Here is a 26,105-nt window from a genome sequence, read left to right as displayed (position 1 = left end):
TCTTTATCACTGCTGTCATGTTCTGGGACGGCCCCTTTCTAAGCTCAGGTAACCCAGGTAACCAAGCTTTTTTGTTTGTACCTCCCTCCTCCTCCTCCTCCTCCTCCCCCCCATACTCCCCCCGAGGTATCTATGCACAACTTTGAATTCAACTCCCTTAATGTTATATCCCTAAATGTTAGAGGTATAAGAGACTTAACTAAAAGAAAAGCACTTTTTTTGTTTAGTAAACAAACTGACGCAGACCTGGTCCTTTTTCAAGAATCTCACTCTTGTGATACAGATTGTAAATTCTGGAAATCTCAGTGGGGTAACTCCATTTACATTGACCATGGTTCAAATCACTCTGCTGGTGTTATGATATTAATGCATAAGTTTAAAGGAGAGGTGGTTGAATCCATCTCTTCCGGTCTTGGAAGGTGGCAAATACTGGTACTTAATCTTGATAATACTTGTTTTCTATTGTGTAATGTATATGGTTACAATTCTAAGAGTGACAATAGGAAACTTTTCTCTGACCTCTCCAACAAAATTATAGAAATTCAAAACAAATACACTAATGCTAAACTGATTCTTGGTGGTGACTTCAACGAAGCTCCAGACAATTGTATAGATAGGCTTCCAGCCCGATCCCCAAAGTCCAGTCTAAACGATGTGCTCGCCCCCCTATGTGACAGTCTTTCTGTGACAGATGCATGGCGCTTTTTCAACAGCAGCACACAAGAATAGAAATTTCACCCTCCCTATTGCAGCATGTTATGTGTGTCCAGCACTCCCATGCCCCATTAACTGACCACACAATGATTTCTCTGAAACTATCTACATCTAACTGCCAGCACGGATCCCGTGGCTATTGGAAATTTAATATTACCCTTTTAGATGACCGTGAATTGAATGCCTCTGTTAAAGAATGCCTAGATGAATGCTTCAACACCCCCACAAACTCTTCTATGAACTCTATTGGAAACAAATGGGAATTCTTTAAATATAATGTCAGGTCTCTTGCCATCAAACATAGCAAAGAATTGAAAAAGAATAAACTATTAAAACAGTCTTCCCTTATGAGTAAACATTATCGAACTATTGAAAACAAACAATCACTCTGAAAATGATTTGACTGAATTAAAAGCTACACAACTTGAACTTGATAGATTATACTCAGACATGGCCAAAGGCTCTTTTATAAGATCCAGGGCCAAATGGATGGAGGAGGGAGAAAAAAATACTAGCTACTTTTTTGCTCTTGAAAAAAGAAATCATAAACGCAAGTCATTGTCTTCCATAAGTATTGATAATGTTGTCTCTAAAGATCCCAAAATAATATCTGACTTTGTTTCTACCTTCTATGAAAATCTATACAAGTCAAACTTTAATGAAGATGACTGTAAAACCTTCTTACGAGAGATACATGTGCACACACCTAAAGCTGCCGATGAGTTTAAATCTTTCTGTGATGCAGAGCTGTCCATATCTGAACTAAACAATGCGTTAAAAACTATGAAAAAGGGCAAATGTCCCGGTATAGACGGTCTACCTGTGGAATTCTACCTTCATTTCTGGGACATATTAGAGAAAACCCATCTACAATCTCTTCAAAGAATGTGTCGAGAATGAAGAAATGGTCACCACAATGAAGCAGGCAGTGATTTCCCTAATTCCAAAACCTGGGAAAGACCCCCTATTTATAGACAACTGCCGTCCAATAAGTCTGCTTACTACCGAATACAAGTTACTTGCTTTGATTTATGCAAACAGACTCAAAACAGGACTACACCACCTTATCAATGAAACACAGACTGGATTTATGAAAGGTCGGCATATTAGCTGCAACATAAGACTTGTGTTAGACTTAATTGATTACGCAGACTCTATTAACTCAGACGCCATTATTTTATTCTTAGATTTCTGCAAAGCATTCGACACCGTCGAACATGAATTCCTCTTTGCGTCCTTAAACATCTTTGGTTTTGGTCCTAAGTTTATATCTGCTGTTAAGATGTTCTACAAAGATATTATCAGCTCTGTGATCATTAATTAAGATTTAATATACATCGAGGTGTGCGACAAGGGTGCCCTATATCAGCTTTCCTTTTCCTCTTAGTGGTGGAACTCATGTCGATTCAGATCCTTAGCAACCCAAATCTACAAGGTTTAACCATCTTTGATAGATAAATTAGAATCTCCCAACTTGCTGACGATACAACATTATTCCTAAAAGACAAAAAACATATTCCACTTGTACTTCAAAATATTCAGTCATTCTCCCAGGCTTCTGGTCTAAATTTAAATCTAAGTAAATGTGAGGCCCTCTGCCTTTATAGCACAGATGAAAAATGTGCACATGGCATTCCTGTAAAAGACACTGTCAAGTATTTAGGTGTCCACATATGTAAGAGCCCTAAAATGCAACAAGAACTGAACTTTATTCCCAGAATGAAAATCAGAGGGACCTTTCTATCATTGGCAGAGTCCTTCTGTCGAAAGGTCTCTCACGTTTTGTATATCCTTCTCTATCCCTTTTTGTTTCAGAATCCACTTGTAACGACATCAATCGCATCTTTTTAAACTTCCTCTGGCGAAACAAGCAACACAAGCTTAAAAAATCTGTCTTGTCAAACAATAGGTCAGATGGAGGCCTTGAAATCATTCATTTTATTGATACTAACCACACTTTTAAAATTAACTGGTTGAAAAGATGTTTACTAATGGGTGAAAAATCATTGTGGTATTTTATTCCTTACAATATATTTCGAAAATGTGGCGGTCTAGAATTTCTTCTCAAATGTAACTACTCCCCTTCTAAACTTCCTCTCCATTTGTCCAAATTCCACGAACAAGCTCTATTATCTTGGAAACTGATTTATGTCCATAACTTTTCTCCCCACAAATCACTTTTATGGAACAACCAAGACATCACTGTCAAAAACAAATCCATCTTCTAACCTTCTTGGCATGCACATGGTGTTTCTTTTATCATTGACCTTTTTGATAAGCAAGGTAACATTTTGACTTATGAAAACTTAATGTCTTGTTTTAATTTTCCCATACGTGCTCATGAATTTATCACTGTTTGTAAAGCCATCCCCTCTGGTATTCTACAACTTATGAAATGTCACTCCTCATATTTACAAAAGAGTTGTTATAATCCTACACTCACCATTAATGGCTATTTGCTCACTGATAGAAAATGTAACAACAAATGTATTAGAAATGTGATACATAGTAAGAATAAGAGCTCTCCCAGAGGGAAATTCTTTTGGGACAACCAGATTGTTACCATACAAGTTTTGCATTTCCAACAGGATAATAGAGATTCAGTTTAAAATACTTCACAAAATATAGGCTACCCCTGTAATCTGTTGCTCTCCAAATACATGGACATTGGCCAAAAATGCTCATTCTGTGACAAAGATGATGAATCCATTTTGCATGTTTTCTATGAATGTGATGTTGTACGTAATTTCTGGTTGATGTTATCTAATCACCTTGGTTTTCTTGATAATTCTTACACTTTTACAAAAAGAGATATTGTCTTTTATTTTACACACAAACAGAAATGTATTGAATTTGTTACCATTTTTTTATACTTACATCCAAACACTACATTCACAAACAGAAATTTAAAAAAGAAAAACCTATATTTTAAATGTTTCTCATTGAATTCCAGTACCTCTTATCCACGCTTCGAAGAATTAACAACAAGAAAAACACGATGCTTCTTTCTTTCTATGATGAACTCTTTACTACACAAGCTTGATATGAACTTACTTATTGATACCTCCTGCCTCCCCTTCCCTCCCCTTCCCTCGTAAGTTCCTGTGACATGTTTACTGATGTATTCATATGTATGTACAATAATTTTTCATTAATAATTAAAAAATAAAAAATAAAATAGTCTTTTGCTACACACTCAAAAGTATGTACTTTTTCCTCACAAAAAAAGTACATACTTTTAGGTCGTAGTATAAGTAGGCGAATTGGGACTCAGCCATTGTCTTTGATCTATTGCCAACAGTAGATAGCTGTAAAGCTCTTTTAAAGAATGCGAGCCGCCAATAAGCCCAAAGGAGAAGAGGAAGACCTGAGGAATGCGGAAGTGACGCGTGTCGCGTGTCGCGGAGCTATGAGCGGGAGCAGCCGATAGTAGTTCCAGCAAACACCGACAGCTCCAGCACTGAACCCCATTCATTTCCAGTGTTTCTGAAGCTCGCGCGCTGGTAAGTTGATGAAATTACTGTGTTTTGCACTTTTAAACACTTCAGCCGTCCTCTCGTGAATCTAGGCAGTAGTTGTGTTTTATGTAGCCAGCTTTAGTTAGTGTTTATTGGAAGAGAATAGTTAACTGCAGCTAGCTTAGTGACCAACACTTCACTAATGTTCGCTACCAGTCAGAAATGTGTAAATTAAATCCTGAGGTCATAGTTAAATAATGTGATGTTGCACTTCAGAGTTTTTCTATCAGCCCTGTTTACATACATGAGGTGGTCAGAATATTAGAAATACATCTGGATATATAAAGCACATAAGTACAGCAGTAGCACCCACACAGATAATAAGACCTCAATGCTAAAACCTGTAAATGTGTATAAAATCCTGAACATTATACAAAAGCTGAATTTATGGCTGAGCATACAGTATCATAATGCAGTAAACATATAATTTGCATAATGTGTTGGATGAGCAGAGTGATCATCCAGCTTCTTCCATAATGTTTTTGGGTAAGAATAACTAGGCCTATTTGAATAACAATAGCTCTTTGTGTGTGTATCAGGGCTCCAGAATAACTTTTCCACTGGTTGCACTGGTGCTACTACTTTCTCAGTTGGTCGCACCAGCATATGATTTGGTCGCACCTTTTTTTTTTACATGCCATGGGATTTATCAATGCATGCTGATGAATAGTGGTCTTTATCTGCATACCCTAGTTTTGCACTGATGTAAAAAGACTGACAGCGAAACAAGACTTCATGTCAGCAAAATGTTTCAATCTTTTAACTCTCAAAAAAAAAACTATTAAAAAACATGTAGCCTATGTTCTTTAATGTTTGATTATAATTTCACTGTCTTCACATAGGGATGAGAATTGATAAGATTTTATCAACATCAATGCCACTTACGATTCTGATTATCGATCCGATTCTTTAACGATTCTCTTATCGATTCTTGATAGCACTGTGTGGAAAAATGTAGTCAAATGCTTTTCAGAAAAACAAGTGGTTTTATTTATTTTAAAGCTTAAGCTTGAGTAAGCAAATTGTACTTTTTTTGTAATTTATGTAATAAATAGAACCTTATTGTACTTATTGTATCGCACAAATGCGACCACATACTATTTTAACTCGCACATTCTCAAAAAATGGTTGCAGTCTGGAACCCTGTGTATATAATTTGCATAATGTGTTGGATGAGCAAAATGATCATCCAGCTTCTTCTTTAATGTAGTTGTCTTAGAATAACAATTTTTGCTTTATGTGTGTGTGTATGTACATATGTTTTTTTTCATTTAAAGGTACAATATGTAAGATTTCTTTTTGCACAGTGTGATATATTTCCTGCAATTCAGTACTTACAATATCCCAAAAGTCTACAAATATTTTTAATTTCAGAGAAATTCCAATTTTAAATATTGGCCCGTCCCGGAAAAAAATGTCACCTGTCAATGACGCAATATCCGCACTATCCTCGGTTTCCACTCCGTATTGCCATAGCCATGAGGTAACCATGGCGACAGACGTGGACAACTGCGTAGTGCGTAACGTTTAGCGACACGCTGTTGCAGACTGTGGAACGAAAAAGGACTAAAACTAAAATGAGGCTCAATATCAGCGTGGCGTTTTCCAGATGCCGAGAGCTCCACGTCCGCGACTAACCTGGACTCAACAGAGCTTCACGAGTCACGTCTTGACAACGACACCGCTCTTGAGCGTTCTTTATTAGACAGGTGAGCAAATGTACATAAAACTAATCAATGTTATAAAGCTCAACATGATGAAATGTTAGAATATGATCATGTTATTCTAATGTTGATCTAGCTTACTGCTAGTCTCATATAGCAAACGAACTAACACATAGAATAACATTTTAGCTTTTACCACACTCAAATGCAGTTTAGTGTGATAGCGCATAGTGATCGACCGATAAATTGGGCCGATATTTGCGATATACGCGGCTGCTGCGTTCGCCGATAGTTTTTTCCCGCCATTATTTACAGACAGGCGTCCACAGGCAGCTCTGTGTTGCTGGAGACGCTGCAGTTCACGTGCAGCCAATGCACTGCCCCTCCCACATTAGCAGAGTGCTGGAAGCCTCTTCAAGACAGCCGTTAGTTTTAAAATTTCAAAGCATCTTTTAACTTTTTGACTTAGCTGAAATACACTTTGAAAGTGGGAACACGTTGCTCTATATGTGTGTGCAACTATAGCTAAGCAAGTTTGTGGGTCCAAATGGAAAACGCGAATGCCTCATCTATAAAACTGCTTGTCATTGTATTTAGGGAGCTGCAAATAGCTAAGTTTGAGGCTATCCATATGCATACGGCAGCTGTTACGAACACTGGTCATAGGATTAAATAATGCCGACGTTGTTCGGTGATTCCGTGATATTTGTGGGAGTTTTATTCAGCGACCACCTGGCTGAGGTTTGGACGTGTGCTCATAAAAGAAGCGACGCGGTTGCGACACGCATGCGATGCAGCACGCTCGTTTGTCCAGGCGCTCCTATGCCGTGGAGAGATGAAAACATTTAAACTTTTCCGAATGCCGCAAGCGCATGCAGGTCATGTGACAAAAAACAACTGACCTTTCCATGACAACATCGAAAGCTCGGCCGAACAGCGGATCATAGCTGGACAGGGCTGGATTTTATTTCTCATCTCCATAAATATATGTAGTCGTAAAGGGCTAGAAATAAATTAATCCTTACTTCCTCGTCATCATGGAGAGAGCAGTTCATGTTTGCATAGCAACGACAGACGCAAGCCCTTGTAGAAGCGGCACGGCCGTGCTTTCCACACGTTTTAGACGCGATCCCTAATCCATAATAAACTTAGAATCTATTTGTTTTAAAATCTTTTTTGTTTTGTTTAAAATGGAGATCACGATTACATATATCAGACAACTAAACAGAATAACATGTTCCAGTCAAATTATTTTATTTATTATGCTTAAATATTTATTTTCAGAATTTATTTTCAGAATTTGAATTATGCTTAAATATTTATTTTCAGTATTTTCAGCACTGAACTTTTTTTTTAACTTGTTCTACCTCATATGTTTTTAATATTTGTCAAAAATTGTGTTTTTTTTTAAGTTCAATAAATGTTCCTTTCTTAATTGAGACTTGTAACAGTTGTTATCATTATTAGAGGTCGACCGATTCATCGGTTTTGCCGATTAATCGGCACCGATAGTTGATTGGTGGAACTATCGTTATCGGCAAAAGGGTCAATGACGTGGCGTGTCAATTCTGGTGTCCCAAGCATATTCATAATATAAAAATGTACACATTTTTAAATGCACTTCATTAAGTGACTCAACTTCCCCCTCTTTAATTACTCATGTGAGAATTCATTATAAATAATTAATCTTTAAGGAACTATTGAGCTCAAAAGTCTCAAAATGTCATTCCGGGTAACTGTCCCGGCTTAAAATCTGAATACAAAAATACAACAAAAATTAAAAAAATATAAATAAAAGTATTTAAAATCTACTTGGGCATAATTGTATTGATGTTTTCAATGATTCCTACAAATATAGTGATAATACTAAGCTTATTTACATTTTTATGACAGAACGACTTTTGTCCCCAAATTGTGATTTCTCTAATGTCAGTCCTGGATAACAGACATCAATGACCATTTTGGACCATAATGCATTTTGGTATGTCATGTGACATAATATTGTATCAAAAAGAAGACCCTGAAGGAGCACTAGAACATGTGCAAAGGTCAGGAAGCGTCTCTTAAAATGTCGATATTTTGATATTTCGGTCACTTTGTAGCAATATCATGTGACCTTTTGGATAACACTAATAAAACATTTATAATGATTTTATATTAAAAAACGATCTATTTGATCTAAAAGGTTACCTTAAGTGATGATAGCTAAGTTGTAGTTTTCCATAGGTGGTTAAGTTAGTGCCTGATTATAAAGAAAAAATATTGGTTTTTGTCATTCCTGGATAACAACATGTCATTCTTGTATAACAAAAAACCTGTTAGCCAGGACATGTCATCCGTTATCCAGAATGACATATGCACAACAATCTAGTTTTTAATTGACATTTGTAAACTTTTAGGCAAAGTTATTATTGTTATATTATTAACATTAACATTATTTACATAATTGTATCTTTTTTTTGCCATATTTTAGCTGTCATTCATCTTGATTTCATATGATTCAATGAGTCACATGGGTCATTATCAATGAATTTAACTTTTTTAAATCATTAAAAACTTGTCAGTGTCTCTTACTTTGTTTCAAGTTTGAGTGTTGGAAAGGAAAAAATGATACTGAGGATGGTTTTTATGGTAATCCTGAAAAATATTGCAGAATGTCCTTCCGTCTAACAGTATGTCATTCCGGCTAACAATGACACAGGCAATTCATTTAACCCATATTTGTGTGTTAGATTACACAATTCTGTTTTTTGTTGAGTTAATGATAAAACAAGTCTTATTTACTTTATTGGAAAACATTTTTAAACATTTTCCAGCTGTTTTTTAAATTTGGTTCTGAATTTTGAGTTATCAGCAGCCAAAACTGAGCCCATGTCTATATGAAATCCCAAATTGATTATATTAATTGTGATTAAAATGTAGTTTTACGAGCACTAGTTGTTTGTTGAACTCCAATTATGGATATCAGTACATTTGTATATGCCAACAATGGTAGAAATGTAATTAATTTAAAAATTCATTACGTTACCCAGGATGACATTTTCATGGGGAAAAAGATCTGATTCACCAAAAAAAGTGCTTAATTACATTCTTGAAATGTGTACATGTCATTGCATTACATACACAACACTCTAATAAGTATAGAAAGTCCTAAAATTAGAACTTTTTTGGCAGTTTTATTTTTTTTCACATCTTAATCCTTATCCGTCATTCACCCAAAAATACATACCGATAGTTTTTCCTGGTTGCGTCCGTTGCTGGAGCGGCTGAGAAGCGCGCGCTGTCATTCATTACACAGTAAGAGAGAGCTGAGAAGGGTCTGCTGGCATCATGCAGTACAAGAGCGGCCTCTAGAGGTGTAATAAAACTATCGCTGATGCCTCGTGTTGTTTATTTCGACACGTGATGCTGCGTGCTGCACTGAGAGAGCACATGCTGCGCGGAGATCGCTGACATTAGATGCGCGTTTAAAGCACCGACAGTTAAAAGGTAGCCTATGTATACCCTACATTTTTTAATATCATTATAAAATTATTAATTTGTTGACTAAATGCTGCATTAGTAGAGAAAGAACAGCACAACAGTATGTTTGTTTGCCTTCAAGGCTGAGAGGACGCTAACATTAGTAGTACCTCAAGTGGTTAAAACACTGACAAAAATAAACGTAAGCGTGTTTTGTTATTTTGATTAGATAATCATCAAGTGTTTATAAAATAGAAGCAAAAGTGTGAGACTATACATTTTATATATATGTCATTTCAATGCTCTGGCATTGTAGATATTTAAGCATGACTGTTTGGATTTATATGAAATGATAACACTTACAATAAAATTCCATATGTAACATTAACTAAGGTTAATAACGTCTGTATAAGGATTGTTCATTATTTGTTAATTAACATGTACTAATACATTTTTAAATTAAGGTTTTTATTTGTTAACCATAGTTAATGCACTATCAAACTAACATGAATGATCAAGGTGCAATTGTATTGCTCAAATATTATACTGATCAAATTTTGTTACTTTTTTATTCATTAAGTTGGCTTGAAAAAGAACAGTTTAACAGTTACATTTTAAATGTAACTGGTTTTATTTGTTATTTAGAGTATTACTTTTTGTTTCAGTTTGAATGATTGTCTTTTAGTGACTTCAATATTTATTCATATTATATATTTATTTAATTTAGCATGTTTTCATGGTTCAATACAGTTTTATTATTTTTATAATAAAGTTCAGCATTGTTTTACTTGGAGTGTTATGTTTTGTTTTTATCCAGTATCAATTAAAAAAACTATCGGTTGATTAATCGGTTATCGGCAAGTATGGCCCAACCTAACTATCGTTATCGGTAAAATCCACTATCGGTCGACCTCTAATCATTATATATTATAATACGTGTCATTTTTATGATGTAAACTGAGTGAGCAAAAGCAGTATCAGCTCCAAATATCGGCCCAAGAAAATCAGCAACCCATATCGGTAATCGGCTAAGGCTGATGAAAAAAAATCGGCATCAGCACTAAAAAATCCATATCGGTCGATCCCTAATAGTGTTACGTTAGTTAGACCCAGTGACACAGCGCTGCGTTTCCTCAAGTTTAATTCATCTGATAAACTGACCTGTGTGAGCAGTAATTCAGCACTTGCGGGTAGTTCGGTAGAAGGAAATGTACAACCGATCGGACCAACCAACACAAGTTTCAAAAATGAAAATAGGGAATCGATTTTAATGGCCTTCTCTCGGAGTGCGTCCAGTTTATCACGATACGCCCAACCACAGCAACTGCATGCTCTGACACACACACATAAAGTAACGGCCACCTAGTGTTAAGTAGTGTTCATGACATGAATGTTGATGTGCCTTTAAGATGACTTCTTCTATGGCGTACGTTATTGTATGCGTGCTGTTCTTTTGCGAGCGCCATTTTAGGTACAATGGGCTTGCCACGCCATTTCCTACACTCAGCACATTGTCTCTGGTACTTTTTTACTTAGCTCCGCGAAGACTCTCTCTGGACCTGCATGCATCAGGCGGTTATCAAAGTCTTGGATTAGCAGTTTTGTTATGGGGTGTTCTGGTGCCAACACAATAGGGTGAAGTGCATCCTCTGGCAGTGTTGCAGCTTTGCGTAATCTACCACCCACTCTAATCAGATTAAGGTGAGGATCAAAAATTGGAGCAAGAGAGTGTAATCGACTGTTTGAATGCACAGATTTATTGGCTTTAAGGGCATGTACTTCCTTAGGAAAACTTTCAGTTTGTGCAATTCTGAGTACAGCAGTTTCAGTCTCTATGCGTTCTGAGGCAGACATAGGAGGTGCTGCCGCCCCATGCAGAGACTGATATGTGGTCATGATGAGGTCGTCCCATGATTTGCAGTTATCTACATCAGGTAACAAGGCATCACTGGTTGTGACATTACCACAGAAAGTGGATTTACGGAGTTCTTCTGAATCTTCTATTGGCACTGATGGATGGATTGGCCAGTGGTCTAGAGATTGGTGCAGAAATGCTTGACCTTGCTTCCATCTGCAGGTGTGGGACAAATCTATGAGGGTTTTACCCCGAGTTATATCACTGGCAGGGTTGTTATTTGAGTCCACGTATTTCCAGTTCTCGTATCCAACAAGGTCTTGAATCTCTGCGATTCGTGTACCAACAAACACTTTATAGTTGCATGACTCAGACTGTATCCAGTTTAATACGGTTGTTGAATCGGTCCACATGATTGTCTGTCTGAGGTTGAGTGTAAGTTCTGGTTAAAACCTGGCTAAAACCAGACAATTATATTACTTTAAATGAGTCCACCCCGCAAGATTACTGTTATAAACATGAACCTCGCCTAAAGGGCAAAGGGGGAGGTGTTGTTGTAATTTATAGTAATATTTTCAGAATTACTGAGAAGACTTGTTTTAAATATAATTCTTTTGAAGTGCTGTTGCTAAATGTAACACTATCTAGTGTAAATGATAAATCACGTTTAACATTTGTGCTGGCTACTGTATACAGGCCACCAGGGCACCATACAGACTTTATCAAAGAATTTGCTGATTTTCTATCAGAGTTAGTACTGGCTGCAGATAAAGTCCTAATTGTTGGTGATTTTAATATACATGTGGATAACAAAAAAGACGCATTGGCATTTAAAGACATTCTGAACTCTATTGGAGTTAGACAACACGTGTCAGGACCTACTCATTGTCGTAATCATACTCTAGATCTAATATTATCACATGGAATAGATGTTGATGCCGTTGAAATTCTGCAGCAGAGCGATGACATCTCAGATCATTATCTAGTCTCGTGTAAACTTCATTTAGCCAAGGCCGCAAAGTCGACTCCATGTTACAAATATGTTAGACCTATTACTTCTGCCACTAAAGATTGCTTTATTAATAATCTTCCTGATCAGTTTCATCATCTTAGCATCCCAGATAGCTTAGAAGAACTAGATATTGTGACAGAAACTTTTAACTCTCTCTTTTCCAGCTCTTTAGACACAGCGTCAGCTACAGTATCGCATCAGGCAGAGCATTGTAGTCTCCATGAGGAAAAATTTGATTCATTCGTTGCTATAGGAGAGGAAGAATTGACTAAACTCGTTAAATCATCTAAATCTACAACATGTATGTTAGACCCTATACTGACTAAGCTACTGAAAGAGATGCTTCCAGAGATCACAGATCCTCTTCTTAATATCATTAATTCATCTTTGTCTCTAGGATACGTACCGAAAACCTTTAAGCTGGCTATGATTAAACCACTTGTTAAAAAACCGCAACTTGATCCTACAGAATTAGTCAATTACAGGCCAATCTCGAATCTACCTTTTCTGTCAAAGATACTAGAAAAGGCAGTATCTTCACAACTGTGTTCCTTTTTAGAAAGAAATGATATCTGTGAGGATTTCCAGTAGGGCTGGGACAATATATCGATGCATCGCGATTCTTGGATCGATTCCATTTTTTTCCGAATGCATCGCGAATTGATTCTGAGCTTAGTTTTTAACAGGAGATGGCGCTCTAGGCTAATTTTTAACCGGACGCTCAAATGCTCATGAAGAAGAACGCTTGTGCGTTCAGCTGAGTCTGAGAATCTACTTGCACTTCGAATGCTTTTATGATGCGAGATTAATGTAAACAGCCCACTGCAAACACCCTTGTAATTCGCTTCAACCTTTTCGAATTATTATTTTCGATTATTTTATAGAAGGTTCACAAGCACGCTGTTTCAAAAGCATGCAGTGCCATCTGCTGTTAAAAACGAAACTCAGAATCGATTCGAGAGAGAATCGCGATGCATTCTGAAAAATTGGAATCGATCCAGAATCATTTCTCGATTCACGATGCATCGATATATTGTCCCAGCCCTAATTTCCAGTCAGGATTTAGACCGTACCATAGTACTGAGACTGCTCTCATTAGAGTCACAAATGATTTGCTCTTATCATCCGATCGTGGTTGTATCTCTCTATTAGTGTTACTCGATCTTAGTGCTGCATTTGACACCATTGACCACAACATTCTTTTAAATAGACTCGAAAATTATGTTGGCATTAGTGGAATTGCACTAGCATGGTTTAAATCATACTTATCTGACCGTTATCAGTTTGTAGTAGTAAATGAAGAGATGTCTAATTGATCACAAGTTCAGTATGGCGTACCACAAGGCTCAGTACTAGGACCGCTGCTGTTCACTCTGTACATGCTACCCTTGGGAGATATCATTAGGAAGCATGGAATCAATTTTCACTGTTATGCTGATGACACTCAGCTCTATATTTCTTCACGCCCAGACGAAACTTACCAATTCACAAAATTAACGGAATGCATAGCTGATATAAAAAATTGGATGACTAGTAATTTCCTACTACTAAATTCTGAAAAAACAGAGATTCTAATTATTGGACAAAAAACGTCCTCACGTAATAACCTAGAATACTGTCTAACACTTGATGGCTGCTCTGTTAAGTCTTCGTCGTCGGTTAGGAACCTGGGTGTGCTCTTTGATCCCAATCTTTCATTTGAAAGTCACGTGTCTAGTATCTGGTAAACCGCATTTTTCCATCTTAAAAATATATCTAAATTACGCCATATGCTCTCATTGACAAATGCAGAACAATTAGTTAATGCGTTCATGACTTCAAGGCTAGATTATTGTAATGATCTACTGGGTGGTTGCCCTGCACGCTTAATAAACAAATTACAGCTAGTTCAAAACGCAGCAGCTCGAGTTCTTACCAGAACCAGGAAGTATGACCATATTAGCCCAGTTCTGTCAAAACTGCACTGGCTCCCTATTAAACATCGCATCAATTTTAAAATATTGCTGATTACTTACAAAGCACTAAACGGTTTAGCTCCACAGTACTTGAGCGAGCTCTTAACGCATTATAGTCCGTCACGTCTATTGCGATCTCAAAATTCCGGCCAGTTGATAATACCAAGAATATCAAAGTCGACTGCTGGCGGTAGATCCTTCTCCTATTTAGCACCAAAACTTTGGAACAGCCTTCCTACCATTGTCCGGGAAGCAGACACACTCTGTCAGTTCAAAGCTAGACTAAAAACACATCTCTTTGACCTAGCATACACAACACATTATTGACTTCTATAATTCCATATTAGGCTGCATAGATTAGTTCAGCCGGAACCGGGAACACTTTCCATAAATCCTGATGTACTCGTTACATCATAAAAAGAATGGCGTCTACATTAAAATTAGTCTCTCTGCTTATACCGAGGTTTACCGCAGTCCGCCGGATCCAGGCCGTATCCAGATCCGATGAAGGACCTGCGCCTGGACGCGACGACAATGCAGTACTGAAGTGTCAACCAGTCTCTCCATTTCTGAAGTGAGGTGGACTCCAGCTGTATCCAGATTAGATGGTGGATCTGCACGTGGACCCAACCATGACGCATCCCTGAAGTGCCGGCCTCATCGACACGACCAATCTGACTTCTGACCCGTAATGCTGCCTGGATCATAATCATACACTGTTCGCTCGTTGGCCAGAGGAGAACTGGCCCCTGACTGAGCCTGGGTTCTCCCAAGGTTTTTTTCTCCATTCTGTCACCTGATGGAGTTTTGGTTCCTTGCCACTGTTGCCTTGGCTTTTGGCTTGCTTAGTTGGGGACATTTAATATTCATCAGGACAAAAAGATGTTTAATTTTTTAACGGTCCTCCATGACTGCGGCGAGTGAGTGAGAGTGTGTTTTCGCGAGTGAGTGAGTGTGTGTGTGTGAGAGAGAGAGAGTGCGAGTGAGTGAGTGTGTGTGTGTGTGTAGGCTATGTGAGCGAGCTTGTGTATATGTGCGAGTAAATGAGTGTGTGAGACGGCTCGCGATGACTGGTCGGAAAACAACGTGTAGTCTGAACCAGGCATAACAGTTACCTCAGGATTTTTTGTTGTTTTATTAGCTCAATCCAAATAGCCTACAGTTTAAATAATTTGGATGTTTAACAATCTTAGTTGCACACTGCACAGTGACTTTTCAGTTAGAGAAAGGGTTTGCCTTTGCAATTTTGTTTATGATGATGCGCTTTAAATACAATAAATATATATTTTTTCAATATATTTACAGTTCGCACTTATTTTGATTCGAATCGTAAATCGAGTTTTTTACAAAAAAATCGCAGGTTTTTTTAGTAGGGAAAATCGCCCAGCTCTACGTGGAATAGAGAGTGTCTTCTTGGGTGCCACCCGTGACCTCGCCATGATGAATGCAATTTGGATGTCATCACCGGTTTCCGCCCGTACATAGGCCACAGAGCCATATGCCTTCTCCGAGGCATCACAGAAGACATGCATATTGATAATAGGGGAGGTGTTGTTGCATGCTGGTGTGTAACACCTAGGCAGTGTTATTCTCTGTAGGTTTGGAAGCTCTTCTTCCCAAGCGTGCCATTCTGAGAAGAGATCAACTGGCAGGAGTTCATCCCAACCTCCAACCCTCTTCCATAGTGATTGCACTATGATTTTGGCCCTTGTAGTGAACGGAATGATGTAACCTAGTTGGTCATATGGTGCGTTCAAGTCCTCCTGGGAATTTCGTACGTACGAGGTGGGAAGTCGTGTTGAGGACGTGAGGTGCGTTCAAGTCAGTTTCGTCGGAGCAAGATGGTGGTGTACCTTCTTTTAATGAATAACACGAAAATATAGCAAGTTTTGTTAACTCTGCTTATAGAAAATGAAGAACAAAGAATGCGCATCGGGTGTGTTTTTCTTTTTATGTTTTTAATTAACTTATGAAGCCAATGTAAATTAACTGTATCATTATATAATTAGTAAATATAATTGTTATATTACAAGTAGGCTATATCATATTTTGTGCAGAAAGCTTACTTTGTTATAAATGAAAAAGCCTTACAATGTCACTGCTAAATACCTGTAAGTATTGTGATATATTTTACTATCACTTTGCTCAACTACAGACGTTGCATTCATTGATTTGAGAATGGACACAAGCGGTAACAGCAACAGAACCATCACGGTGGGCAAAGTGTATCTGACCATGTAACTGTCTGTCTGAGTTTTGCCGAGAGCCGGAGGCGGCAAGAAATTTGACAGAGGCAACCGCCTCAGAATTCTCTATGCAGGGATAATTCTGGTTCGCGTGGCTACGCGGAAGCGATTAAAATTCTGTATTACAAATTTTAAGGCCAGACAAGTAGGATGTTTAGGGTTGATTTGTAGGGAAGGACTACACACCTGCGCACATATATTCAAATGCACATACCTATAGACTAAACTCGTAATATGCAATTGCTTGGGCAGTATTCGAATTTTGATACCGTCAAATCGCCTCCCTATTTTACCGGGGTATACGGTATTACCGTGACTAATTAAAAATTATGACATAATGGGCTCAGACGGCGTCACCAAACTGTTGGCTTGTGCCTACACCATTCAGAAACTGAATGCCAGATCGGGCAAAAAAACAACAACAAAAAAAATCAAGCCCAACCCCTGCACGTTGTGTCTGAGTCCGGCCAACGGCATTAACTGTTATTATGAGCCGGAGCCCACCATTATTCAACATAATATCTGTGTGCGTGCAACAAGCAAGAAGTGCCTTTGTAATCCGGTGATGCGTGTCCATTGATTTTTATTAATAAAACTTTTCTGCAAAGATGGAAGTTGACGATCACCATCTCTGTAGTGAACGCGCCAATAGAGAGAAATGCACATCATTACACAATCAGAGAGTGGCCTTTTTCTTTTCGTTTTGAATTGTTTCGTTTAAAGAAATTGACGATCGGCATCTCCGTAGTGAACGCTATAGAGAGAAATGCACATCATGGATTACAGAGAGTAGGCTAGTCTATTTATTTTCGTTTTGAATGGTTTCGTTTACTGAAATTGACGATCGCATCTCCGTATGAACGCGCCTAGAGAGAAATGCACATCGTGGATTACTTAGCCTAATCAGTGAGTAGCCTATTTCTTTCGTTTTGAATTGTTTCGTTTAAAGAAATTGACGATCGCCATCTCTGTAGTGAACGCTATAGAGAGAAATGCACACCATTGATTAATCAGACTATATTTCTTTTCGTTTAATGAAATTGACGATCGCATCTCTGTATGAACGAGAGAAATGCACATCATGGATTACTTAGCCTAATCAGTGAGTTGCCTATTTCTTTCGTTTTTAATTGTTTCGTTTAAAGAAATTTCAAGCTTTATTTATTTGTCATGTCTGTGAGGCATAGCCTACACTGAGTTTTTTATGAGATTTCAATGCAAGTGACCGCGGCATGCCCATCATGTCATGATTATATTAAATCCAGGCAATTGGTTGATGAAAATTTTATAAAAATTTTGATACAATTTATACAAAACGAAATTCGTTTTAAAGAGGCCTTTTACAAAACTAAATTTATTGAAGTGGTCAAATCGTCTGACTCCCAAAGCATCCCATCTTATTTGTGCTGTTCACTTTTCATAATCAACAAAGATGGAAAAAATAACATTATAATATTTTAACAAATACGAAACTTAATGCTTATGCATCCTGGCAGCAGTGAGTGGGCGGTTGTTTCGGAGATGCGACATTAGAGGTGTTTACATCTCTCGCGGTCACCTTTTTATTGCACAATTTACAAATTGCCTCATCAGTATTTACCGCCTCTCCCTTCTCATTCGGTTGGAACCAGAAATATTGCCAAACTGCAACCACACATAAGCATTTTTTAGGCAATAAATAAATAATATATATTATAGGCTATATAAGTGCCGGTAATGACGGTATTGAAACTGATACCGGTGCTCTTTTAAGATCCCGCGGTATCCGATATTACCGTAATACCGCCCAACCCTACTCCTTTGTTGTTTTGGCACTGTGTTTTGGGTCATTATCTTGCTGCATGATGAAGGATCTCCCAATCAGTGTGGTTGCATCTTTCTGTAAATTGGCAGACAAAATGTGTCTGTACACTTCTGAGTTAATTTGGCTGCTGCCATCATGTGTTATATCATCAGTGAAGATTAATGAGCCCGTCTCAGAAGAAGCCATGCAAGCCCAAGCCATGACATTACCTCCTTCGTGTTTCACAGATGAGCTTTGTGTGTTTGGTGTCATGAGCAGATCTTTTTTTTCTCCAAACTTTAGCCTTTCCATCACTTTGGTAAAGGTTAATCTTTCTCATCAGTCCATAAAACTTTGCCCCAGAATGTTTGAGGCTTGCCTCTGTACTTTTTGGCAAATTCCAGCCTGGCCTTCATATTCTTCTTGCTAATGAAATGTTTGCATCTTCTGGTGTAGCCTCTGTACTTTTGTTCATGAAGTCTTCTGCGAACAGTAGATTGTGATACCTTCACTCCTGCCCTCTGGAGGTTGTGGCTGATGTCACTAACAGTTGTTTTAGGGTTTTTCTTTACAGCTCTCACAATGTTTCTGTTGTCAACGGCTGATGTTTTCCTTGGTCTACGCTTTTGAGGTCTGTTATTTAGTATACCAGAGGTTTCTTTCTTCCTCAGGACATTCCAAATGGTTGTACTGGCTATGGCCAATGTTTGTGCAATGGCTCTAATTGATTTTCCATTTTCTCTCAGCTTCACAATTGCTTGTTTTTCACCCATAGACAGCTCTCTGGTTTTTCATGTTGGTTACACGTCTAACTATAAATGCAGTCTGCACAGGCAAAACCAAAATCTGAAACTGAGCGCAGACATTCAGTGCTATTAATTGTTTGAATAATCAATGTCATAGACCAGGGCAACAAAACATACCTGCCAGTCATATGTTCCAATACTTTTGGTCACATGAGCAATGGTTGGGTTCAAACAAAAGGTTATATCTTCTAAGTTGTGTATCAGATCCAGATGTAAATACCTGGAAATAAAAGCTGAAATGCTGATATCTGATTATTCTTTTCACTCCTCTGTCAGAAATCTTGCGAGGAGCACCTGGTCGAGGCAAATTTATGGTGAAATGATTGTCTTTCCACTTCCGTATTATGGCCCCAAAAGTGCTCACTGTACCATTCAGAAGCTTAGAATGGTGCCTATAACCAATGCCATCATTATGTGTTGGAACAATTAGGTTGCGAAAGTCTTGAGACAGCTCTTCGCTTTTACCCATCATGAGATGTGTCTTGTGTGACACCTTGGCATTGAGACCTTTTTGTAGGCCATCCGTTGGGACTGAACCAGCTGTTATTAATTTGCACGGACAGGGGGCTGGATTGTTTTTTAATTACTAATAGTTTTAAGCTGTTGTCTTGACTTTCCATGCCTTTTTGCACCTCCCTTTCTTCATGTGTTCAATACTTTTTCCCTGTGTCATTTCACATTATTACACACAACTTAATTTCTGAGCTTATTTGTTTTGGTTTCTTTGTATGTACTGATTCCTTGGGTTGTTATCAACATCTCAAACAACCTCAAACAGTCACAGTCCAAACTCCACTATGACCAAGACCAAAGAGCTGTCAAAGGACACCAGAAACAAAACGGTGGGGGACCTAGTGAATGACCTGCAGAGAGCTGGGACCAAAGTAACAAAGGCTACCATCAGTAACACACTACGCCACCAGGGACTCAAATCCTGCAGTGCCAGACGTGTGCCCCTGCTTAAGCCAGTACATGTCCAGGCCCGTCTAAAGTTTGCTAGAGCGTATTTGGATGATCCAGAAGAGGATTGGGAGAATGTCATATGGTCAGATGAGCTTTTTGGTAAAAACTCAACTCGTCGTGTTTGGAGAAGAAAGAATGCTGAGTTGCATCCAAAGAACACCATACCCTACTGTAAAGCATGGGGGTGGAAACATCATGCTTTGGGGCTGTTTTTCTGCAAAGGGACCAGGACGACTGATCCGTGTAAAGGAAAGAATGAATGGGGCCATGTATCGTGAGATTTTGAGTGAAAACCTCCTTCAATCAGCAAGGGCATTGAAGATGAAACGTGGCTAGGTCTTCGTTTGACCTCTGTGTTACGACCAGCTCAAGCCGCAACACAAAAGAGGGATCAGACAGAAACGTTTAAATCAAAATAGGATTTATTGAATTAAACATATCACAAACAATAATAATGAACATAAGTCTAGGGATAAGGGAAAACAAAATCTTGACAACATGTGTAAGAAAACACAATGAGCCACTCATGAGGAGAGTTTTCCCCATGGAGTGCCTGCCCCAAACAAGGCACAGCACTCATATATACTCTAACTAATCATCAATTAGGATGAGTAGAACCAATCAGGAACTCCCACGTCCAGGACCAATAGGATCAGGAGACTCAGGGACGTCACACCTCCCACTCCAAAAGGAGGTTCTCTAAAGAACCGACAAAAAAGAAAAACAAACAACAAAAAAAATGGTACGAATGCAAAAACAATCATTTAAATGTGAATGTACAATAACTTTAATACTCATCTCCATAAATCTCACTCCATTTCAATCCTGGAATCCTGGGCCCTAGGACGTCAGAGAGAAAAACGGAGAAAGGAGAAGAGAGAGAGAAGAGATACCAGACACTACTGGGACAGCTTACATACGCGAGAAAGCATCCGCAATTAGGTTATCCTTGCCACGTATGTGTTTAATCTGTAAGTGGAAAGGTTGAAGAATAAGGCTCCACCTCATTATTCTCTGATTCTTACCGCGCATGCGATCTAAGAAAGTCAACGGATTATGGTCAGTGTATACCGTAATAGGACCACATACAGAGCTCAAATAGACCTCGAAATGTTGAACGGCTAAAATAAGGGCTAATGCTTCTTTTTCCACCGTAGAGTACACTTGTTGGTGACGATTGAACTTTTTCGAAAAATAACTGACTGGATGTTCAATTCCATTAGAATCCTCTTGTAAAAGAACAGCGCCAGCACCATAAGCGCTTGCATCAACTGCAAGTAGAAAATGCTTCTCAAAATTAGGAGTAGCCAACACCGGAGCATTTGCCAATAAAGATTTGGCATTCTCAAAGGAACACTGACATTGCTCTGACCACTGAAAGGGTCTTTTAGGGCTTAACAGATCAGTCAGAGGGGCAACTACACTTGCAAAATTATGACAAAACCCCCTGTAGTAACCCACCATCCCAAGAAATCGTCGTAACTCACGACGGGTAGCTGGTTTGGGAAAACTACAGATTGCATTCACTTTAGCGTGAATCGGCTTCACACAACCCCTGCCAACTACCTTTCCTAAGTATGTCACAGTGGCCTTTCCAAATTCGCACTTGGCAAGGTTGACAGTTAAGTTGGCTTTGGCCAGACGTACAAAGAGCTCTCTAATTTGATCAAGATGTTCAGACCAAGACGAACTATACAGAACAACATCGTCCAGGTAGGCCTCACAACCGGTCATCCCAGACAACACGTGATTTATCAACCGCTGAAATGTAGCGGGAGCATTCCGGACCCCGAAAGGCATAACTGTGTACTGCAGAAACCTATCAGGTGTAACAAAAGCAGATAGTTCTTTAGCACGTGATGTCAACGGCACTTGCCAATAACCTTTCAGGAGGTCAAATTTACTAACGAATTGCGCAGAGCCAACACGGTCAACACAGTCATCGATTCTTGGTAGAGGGTAACAGTCGGGCTTTGTCAAAGAATTGAGTTTTCTATAATCAGTGCAAAAACGAAATGAATTATCAGGTTTACTCACTAAGATACATGGGGAGCTCCAGGAACTGAAACTTGGTTCTGCTAAGTTATGATCAAGTAAATAATCCACCTCTCTCTGAAGTAACTTCCTTTTAATAGGGTTGACACGATATGCATGTTGTTTCACTGGCTGAGCCGTACCAACATCAATATCATGCTCAACAATGGAAGTTCGAGTAGGAACATCAGAAAAGAGACAGTGAAACGAGCTTACCAACTCACTGATATCAGCCTTCTCCGACTCAGACAAGTGATACAAATGGTGAGCCAAGTAAGCAAGAACTTCAGAATTATTCAACCGCCCTTCTACTTCTCCTCGAGAAGGACCTTTCAGCTCTTCTAGATGGTCATCCATCTCTACAGAGGTTTCCGAAACACTTGGATCTGCAGTTTCAGTAGTTGTCACAACATCAACAGGCATAGAAGGAACAGGAGTCACATAAGATTTTAGTAAATTAACATGACACACCTGTATTTTCTTTCGACGATCAGGAGTATTTAATAAATAGTTATTATTTGGAAAACACTTCGCAATCGTATAAGGTCCCGCAAACCTAGCCTGGAAAGGAGTAGTCGACACAGGTAACAACGCCAGCACTTGATCGCCCGCTTGAAAATATCTGGACTTGACTTTGCGATCAAACAACCTCTGCATCTTTCCCTGAGATTTGGCTAACTTCCGTAGAGCAATAGCTCTAGCTTCGTAAAGTCGATAACGGAAACTACTTACATAGTCCAAAACATTCTCAGGAGGGTCAAAATTCGTCCACTCATCCGCCAAGACAGCAATAGGGCCCCTAACAGTGTGTCCAAACACCAACTCATTAGGGCTAAAACCCATACTCTCCTGTACAACCTCACGAATAGCGAGCAACATCCAAGGAAGTCCTTCCTCCCAGTCACAGTCAAGTTCGACACAATAGGACCTCAAAAGTGACTTAAGAGTCTGATGGAATCTTTCCAGACATCCCTGACTTTGAGGGTGATAAGCACTTGATATATTATGTTTAACTTTAAGTTGATGCATGACCTTAGAAAAGTTTCGGGACATAAAATTTGAGCCCTGATCAGACTGGATGGTTTCTGGAATGCCAAAAACGGACATGAAACTTGTTAAAGCCTTTAAAATAGCTTTGGAGGTTATTGATCTCAAAGGATAAGCTGCGGGATAACGTGTAGTCTGACACATTACAGTGAGTAGATATACATGTCCAGCCTTCGATCGTGGTAAGGGACCAACACAATCAATAGTCAAGTGTGCAAAAGGTGTTGTAACTGCAGCAATAGGCTGTAAAGGAGCTAATGGAACCTTTTGATTTGGCTTTCCTGTCATTTGACAAGTATGACAAGATCGTATATAGTTAATCACATCTCGCTTACACCTAGGCCAATAAAATTTCCTCAAAACTCTATCATAGGTCTTTCGTACCCCCATGTGACCAGCCATGCCCTGATGTGATAGTTGTAGGAGGTCTTGACGGAAATTAAGTGGAACCACGATTTGGATCCTAGGATCGAGGGAAGATTCAAAGCTCATAGGTTGTTGTCTATAAAGCAATCCATCCTGAAGAAAATAGAAGGAAGATGAAGTCTTATCTCCTCCTTCACGAGCTAAAGAGAACAATTCTTGAAGAGTATCATCCGCCTGCTGTGCTTTGATAAGATCATCTCGAGTCACACTATAGAGCGGAGATAAAGAACAAGATGTGTTAACAAGGTCATCACAAATAAATGGACATTCTGACAGAGAAACAGACTTGTGGTCATCAACAGCATGTGAATCATGCACAGGGATAACATCTTCCACATCTGTATACACAGTACTTGGTTCTGGCTGAGAGGAATTTTCAGGAACAATAAAAGTATCACAAAGAATGTTTTCAGTTTCATCTGGCATACTTTTCTTAGCCATCGCTCGAGTTATTGCACATGCAGGGTATAAATTCGGACAGTCACAAGATCCATCTAATTTCTCAACAGCAGAAGCTACTATAGGTGGAACACCAGCATCCGACTTTTCCCACACATTTCCCCCGGCTAAATCATTGCCAAGTATGAAAGTGACACCTGAGACAGGAAGCATAGCACGAACTCCAACTACCACCTCACCTGACACGAGTTTAGACTCAAGATGAATGCGGTGTAGAGGAACTTCCATGAACCCCATCTCAAGTCCTCTAACCAGTACATGTGTTCCCGTATCAGTATGTTCAGACAAGGGCAAAAGTCCTTCCAACAAAAAGGATTGCCCCGCTCCAGTATCTCGTAAGATGCGTACAGGGACAGTCTCCTCCGAATTAGGCAAAGCCACGGTCCCTTCAGTGAGGAATGGTGCAAAATCAACACTATTTTTAACACTCTCCATCTCAGTAATATCTACCCGTTCAATCTGTTCATTAAATCGAGCAGGAGTATGATTCACATTCGATGTAGAAATTAAACCAACAGGTTTAACACCTTTCTCTTTCTTTTTGAGAGCAATACAGTCTGAAATTTTATGTCCTGGCTTCTTACAGTAAAAACAAACCATCTCAGCTTTCATACGTGAAGTATTATCAGAAAAACTTGACACAGTATTCTGGCGTGAAAACATCTTTTTAGGTCTAACAGTAACGCTCAACTTAGACCTGCTCAAATCATTGAAGTGATTAACAGACATTTGATGAGTAAGAACAAATTCATCTGCCATAAGAGCAGCATCGGACATTTTACTCACTTTATGCTCATTGAGATACATAGCAACAGCATTTGGAACACAGTTTTTGAACTCCTCCAAAAGAATCAATTCTCTAAGCTGTTCCTTGGTGGTCACTTTTACTGAGGTACACCAGCGGTCAAACAAATTTTCTTTCTCTCTAGCAAACTCAAGATATGAACAGTTTTCAGCCCTAAAATGACTTCTAAATTTCTGGCGGTATGCTTCAGGTGCCAATTCATAAGCATGCAAAATAGCAGTCTTAACGATTTCATAATCACCGCTTTGTTCCATAGTCAGCGCTGAATAAACTTCCTGAGCTCTTCCTACTAAAACACATTGCAACAGTAAGGTCCAAAATTCTTTTGGCCATTTCAAAGACTCAGCAACGCGCTCAAAATGTTGGAAATACTTCTCTACTTCTTTCTCTAAAAACAGTGGCACAAGTCTAATGTTTTTGTAAACATCAAAAGCAGGTGCAGTAAACAAGGTTTCAACAGACGATACGCGACGTGGAGTTTCAACTGTTTGGGCACGCAATTCTAACTCCATTTTCCTCAACTGAAAATCTCTTTCCTCCCTTTCAGACTGCAACTCCAGTTTACGTAACTCAAGTTTCTGTTGTAACTCTAGTTTTCTCATTTCTAAATCACGTTCTTTCAGTGCACAAGCATCACGATCAGCACGTAATTTTTCCGCATCAACACTTAACTGTTTCTCTTGCAAAGACATCTCACTAAACTTCACATTTCGATCGGCAGCATAAAGAGGAGAGGTTAAAGACTCTTCAGGATCAATATCTTGAGCTCTTACCTCTAAAACGCCCCACTCAAAAAGTGAATTTTTCACAACTTTCAACAGCGTTTCTTTAAGCTTCTTATCATTACTCGTTACCTCCACATCAAAGCGCTCGGCAATCTGCAACAACTCTTCCTTCGTGCATCTCTCCAATAAGATTTCCGAAGGAAATGAGAAGAAATCCTCGATCACCGACGACATTTCTGTTAAAGAGAGGCAGCAGAGAAACACAACAGCAATACAACAACAAACGTGAGACGCCGCACTAAACTAGAGCATTAGAAATACAAATCCCATCAGCCACTTCGCCCGGAATTGTCACACATACACGCTCTAGATACAACCCGCACCTTGGTTATGAGATAAACAAATGACTTACCAAAAGTCATCCCTCAAATTATCTTCATATACAGCAGGCATCAAATACGCAGATACAGAAAAACAACAAAGTGTCACCTTCAACGAAAATGAGAGACTCCAGTTCCTAACTATAAGCAAAACTAACTAAACCTAATCTAATCTTCAAAGGTGTACCGGACTCGGGGCGGTATTTAAACGCTGAACTCAAGGACAATTGGCATTCCAAACCAAAAGCCCG

At 38.9% G+C, this 26,105-nt stretch overlaps 1 protein-coding gene and 1 long non-coding RNA gene across 4 annotated transcripts in view; one reads left to right on the top strand and one right to left on the bottom strand.

Annotated features, from left to right (window-relative positions):
* Positions 1 to 26,105, bottom strand: part of LOC309503063 — a 182,259-nt gene that overhangs the window by 127,545 nt on the left and 28,609 nt on the right. The window lies entirely within an intron of this gene.
* The window catches only part of LOC309499143 (uncharacterized protein), a 156,678-nt gene that overhangs the window by 112,112 nt on the left and 18,461 nt on the right, over positions 1 to 26,105 (top strand). The gene's annotated exons all lie outside the window — the stretch shown is intronic.

This window comes from Leuciscus leuciscus, assembly GCF_965113295.1.
Source record: "Leuciscus leuciscus genome assembly, chromosome: 1".
Taxonomy (NCBI): Eukaryota; Metazoa; Chordata; class Actinopteri; order Cypriniformes; family Leuciscidae; genus Leuciscus; species Leuciscus leuciscus.
This window is presented reverse-complemented; position numbering and strand designations above follow the sequence as displayed.